Source organism: Astyanax mexicanus, chromosome 22 (genome assembly GCF_023375975.1).
Source record: "Astyanax mexicanus isolate ESR-SI-001 chromosome 22, AstMex3_surface, whole genome shotgun sequence".
In the NCBI taxonomy this organism is placed as follows: domain Eukaryota; kingdom Metazoa; phylum Chordata; class Actinopteri; order Characiformes; family Acestrorhamphidae; genus Astyanax; species Astyanax mexicanus.
Window position 1 is genome coordinate 60,001 of NC_064429.1, and position 5,000 is coordinate 65,000.

Genomic DNA, 5,000 nt, shown 5'->3' on the forward strand with positions numbered 1-5,000 from the left:
CTGGTGGATGGAGCCCAGGCTTGGGTGAGTCCTCCAGGGCTGGTTCCTGAGGGTCTCAGACTGGTGGATGGAGCCCAGGCTTGGGTGAGTCCTCCAGGGCTGGTTCCTGAGGGTCCCAGACTGGTGGATGGAGCCCAGGCTTGGGTGAGTCCTCCAGGGCTGGTTCCTGAGGGTCCCAGACTGGTGGATGGAGCCCAGGCTTGGGTGAGTCCTCCAGGGCTGGTTCCTGAGGGTCCCAGACTGGTGGATGGAGCCCAGGCTTGGGTGAGTCCTTCAGGGCTGGTTCCTGAGGGTCCCAGACTGGTGGATGGAGCCCAGGCTTGGGTGAGTCCTCCAGGGCTGGTTCCTGAGGGTCCCAGACTGGTGGATGGAGCCCAGGCTTGGGTGAGTCCTTCAGGGCTGGTTCCTGAGGGTCCCAGACTGGTGGATGGAGCCCAGGCTTGGGTGAGTCCTCCAGGGCTGGTTCCTGAGGGTCCCAGACTGGTGGATGGAGCCCAGGCTTGGGTGAGTCCTTCAGGGCTGGTTCCCAAGGTGTCCAGGCTGAGGGCTGAATCCCAGGCTTGGTGGACCAAGTCCAACTTGGTCTACCAGTGGTAGGCTTGAAAAGTGGAAAAAATGACTAAGTCCAACTTGGTCTACCAGTGGTAGGCTCGAAAAGTCGAAAAAATGACTAAGTCCCATTTGGTCTACCAGTGGTAGGCCCAAAAAGTGGAAAAAATGACTAAGTCCAACTTGGTCTACCAGTGGTAGGCTCGAAAAGTCGAAAAAATGACTAAGTCCCATTTGGTCTACCAGTGGTAGGCCCAAAAAGTGGAAAAAATGACTAAGTCCAACTTGGTCTACCAGTGGTAGGCTCAAAAAGTCGAAAAAATGACTAAGTCCAACTTGGTCTACCAGTGGTAGGCCCAAAAAGTGGAAAAAATGACTAAGTCCAACTTGGTCTACCAGTGGTAGGCTCGAAAAGTCGAAAAAATGACTAAGTCCCATTTGGTCTACCAGTGGTAGGCTCGAAAAGACGAAAAAATGACTAAGTCCAACTTGGTCTACCAGTGGTAGGCCCAAAAAGTGGAAAAAATGACTAAGTCCAACTTGGTCTACCAGTGGTAGGCTCGAAAAGTCGAAAAAATGACTAAGTCCAACTTGGTCTACCAGTGGTAGGCTCGAAAAGTCGAAAAAATGACTAAGTCCAACTTGGTCTACCAGTGGTAGCTCTGAAAAGTCGAAAAAATGACTAAGTCCAACTTGGTCTACCAGTGGTAGGCTCGAAAAGTTGAAAAAATGACTAAGTCCAACTTGGTCTACCAGTGGTAGGCTCGAAAAGTTGAAAAAATGACTAAGTCCAACTTGGTCTACCAGTGGTAGGCTCGAAAAGTTGAAAAAATGACTAAGTCCCATTTGGTCTACCAGTGGTAGCTCTGAAAAGTCGAAAAAATGACTAAGTCCAACTTGGTCTACCAGTGGTAGGCTCGAAAAGTTGAAAAAATGACTAAGTCCAACTTGGTCTACCAGTGGTAGGCTCGAAAAGTTGAAAAAATGACTAAGTCCAACTTGGTCTACCAGTGGTAGGCTCGAAAAGTTGAAAAAATGACTAAGTCCCATTTGGTCTACCAGTGGTAGCTCTGAAAAGTCGAAAAAATGACTAAGTCCAACTTGGTCTACCAGTGGTAGGCTCGAAAAGTTGAAAAAATGACTAAGTCCAACTTGGTCTACCAGTGGTAGGCTCGAAAAGTTGAAAAAATGACTAAGTCCAACTTGGTCTACCAGTGGTAGGCTCGAAAAGTTGAAAAAATGACTAAGTCCAACTTGGTCTACCAGTGGTAGGCTCGAAAAGTTGAAAAAATGACTAAGTCCAACTTGGTCTACCAGTGGTAGGCTCGAAAAGTTGAAAAAATGACTAAGTCCCATTTGGTCTACCAGTGGTAGCTCTGAAAAGTCGAAAAAATGACTAAGTCCAACTTGGTCTACCAGTGGTAGCTCTGAAAAGTCGAAAAAATGACTAAGTCCAACTTGGTCTACCAGTGGTAGGCTCGAAAAGTTGAAAAAATGACTAAGTCCCATTTGGTCTACCAGTGGTAGCTCCGAAAAGTCGAAAAAATGACTAAGTCCAACTTGGTCTACCAGTGGTAGGCTCGAAAAAGCTGAAAAAATGACTAAGTCCAACTTGGTCTACCAGTGGTAGGCCCGAAAAAGCTGAAAAAATGACTAAGTCCCACTCGGTCTACCAGTGGTAGGTCGAAAAAGTGCGAAATTTTTCTAAGTCCCCACTTTTGGTCTACCATTTCACGCCAAAAACTAGTGAGGGTGGCGAGCTCCAGGATTTCTGACCCCCTTCGCCCGACTCCCTTGCCCGACGAAGGTGCACTCCGGTCGGCCTCGGAGCGAGTTCGCCCGCGCTCTGGAGGATTTTTCGTCGGGGGGTTTTTCAAAGGGGTGCCGTCGGACTGTTGAGGAGAGTGGCAATCTATAGGGGTCCAAGCACTGGAGATGATTCTCCATTCATTTCTAAGCATGGCAGAGCTTAAATAAAGCCCCATTAATAGTTCCAAAGCGGATTTTTGGACACTATAACACGGACCCGATCCTACCCGACCATGAAGCTCCGCAGGTCGGCCTCCGTCCCGCCCCCCGCCCCCCAGGCGGTACGGAGGAAAAACCAAAACTTCCAGAGACGGTTCCAGGGGGGGTATCTCTTTTATTATTTTGACCCGACCGAATGGACTACCGAGCCCGCCTGGGTAGGCAGCCGCGCGGCCCTCCGTGGCCACTGTGCGCGGTGCGTTCCTACCCGACCCAGCGGGTTAGCCTCCAGGGGGGTCCTCCGTCAGGGGGAGGACCTTTCCGAACCTATCCGAGGGAGTCGTAGACGGCCCGTCTATATATCAATCTGCCCTAACACGATAACCGGTCGGCCCGGAGCCGTCGGACTCGGATGCCTCGGGTGGTCCTCGCGCCCAACCGAGCTCCAGCACCCGGCTTCAAAAAGCTCCGGACCCCCGGTTTCGGAACGAGCGTTTCCTTGTTATCCCCGAAGCAAGCGGGAACTCGCGCAGCGGAGTTGCCACACTAATTTCCACTGGGAGCAATGAGGGGTGAGCTCGGACGAGCCTCTCCGCCCGTCCCCCCCTCCCCGGGGGGTTCTTCGGACGGTACGGGGCCGATCCCTCTCCCCTCTAAGAACCAATGGTTTTTTCTGTGACAAAAACCACTCGCAGCAACCTGGTTGATCCTGCCAGTAACATATGCTTGTCTCAAAGATTAAGCCATGCAGGTCTAAGTGCACACGGAAGGTACAGTGAAACTGCGAATGGCTCATTAAATCAGTTATGGTTCCTTTGATCGCTCCACACGTTACTCGGATAACTGTGGTAATTCCAGAGCTAATACATGCAAACGAGCGCTGACCGGTCCTCTCTCGGGGGGGCCGGGATGCGTGCATTTATCAGACCCAAAACCCACCCGGGGGGACCCGCGAGGGTTTCCCCCGGCCCTTTGGTGACTCTAGATAACCTCGGGTCGATCGCGCGCCCACCGCGGCGGCGACGTCTCATTCGAATGTCTGCCCTATCAGCTGTCGATGGTAGCATAGGGGGCTACCATGGTGACCACGGGTAACGGGGAATCAGGGTTCGATTCCGGAGAGGGAGCCTGAGAAATGGCTACCACATCCAAGGAAGGCAGCAGGCGCGCAAATTACCCATTACCGACACGGTGAGGTAGTGACGAAAAATAACGATGCAGGTCTCTTTCGAGGCCCTGTAATCGGAATGAACGTATCCTAAACACATGGGTGAGGACCCATTGGAGGGCAAGTCTGGTGCCAGCAGCCGCGGTAATTCCAGCTCCAATAGCGTATATTAAATTTGCTGCAGTTAAAAAGCTCGTAGTTGGACTTCGGGAGTGGGCTGGCGGTCCGCCGCGAGGCGAGCTACCGCCTGTCCCAGACCCTGCCTCCCGGCGCCCCCCGGATGCCCTTGGTTGGGTGTCCGGTCCTCAGGGGTCCGGAGCGTTTACTTTGAAAAAATCAGAGTGTTCAAAGCGGGCACCAAACTCGCCTGAATGCCTGAGCTAGGAATAATGGAATAGGACTCCGGTTCTATTTTGTGGGTTTCCTGAACCAGGGCCATGATTAAGAGGGACGGCCGGGGGCATTCGTATTGCGCCGCTAGAGGTGAAATTCTTGGACCGGCGCAAGACGGACGAAAGCGAAAGCATTTGCCAAGAATGTTTTCATTAATCAAGAACGAAAGTCGGAGGTTCGAAGACGATCAGATACCGTCGTAGTTCCGACCGTAAACTATGCCGACCCGCGATCCGGCGGCGTTATTCCCATGACCCGCCGGGCAGCGTGCGGGGAAACCAGAGTCTTTGGGTTCCGGGGGGAGTATGGTTGCAAAACTGAAACTTAAAGGAATTGACGGAAGGGCACCACCAGGAGTGGAGCCTGCGGCTTAATTTGACTCAACACGGGGAACCTCACCCGGCCCGGACACGGAAAGGATTGACAGACTGATGGCTCTTTCTCGATTCTGTGGGTGGTGGTGCATGGCCGTTCTTAGTTGGTGGAGTGATTTGTCTGGTTAATTCCGATAACGAACGAGATTCCTTCGTGCTAAATAGTTACGCGGCCCCCCGCGGTCGCGGTTAACTTCTTAGAGGGACCAGTGGCGTATAGCCACGCGAGATGGAGCAATAACAGGTCTGTGATGCCCTTAGATGTCCGGGGCTGCACGCGCGCCACAATGGCCGGGCCAGCGTGTGCCTACCCTACGCCGAGAGGCGCGGGTAATCCGCTTAAACCCGTTCGTGACGGGGATTGGGGATTGCAATTATTCCCCATGAACGAGGAATTCCCAGTAAGTGCGGGTCATCAGCTCGCGCTGATTAAGTCCCTGCCCTTTGTACACACCGCCCGTCGCTACTACCGATTGGATGGTTATGTGAGGTCCTCGGATCGGCCACGCCGGGGCTCCTTCGCGGGGCCTTGGTGCTGTGCTGAAAAG

At 52.9% G+C, this 5,000-nt stretch overlaps 1 non-coding gene across 1 annotated transcript in view; it reads left to right on the forward strand.

Annotated features, from left to right (window-relative positions):
* Positions 1 to 3,213: 3,213 nt before the first annotated feature.
* Positions 3,214 to 5,000, forward strand: part of LOC125787094 (18S ribosomal RNA) — a 1,864-nt gene continuing 77 nt past the window's right edge. Inside the window, exon 1 of the ribosomal RNA XR_007429012.1 lies at positions 3,214 to 5,000. This exon is cut by the window's right edge and continues 77 nt beyond it. This is a non-coding gene — a ribosomal RNA (18S ribosomal RNA).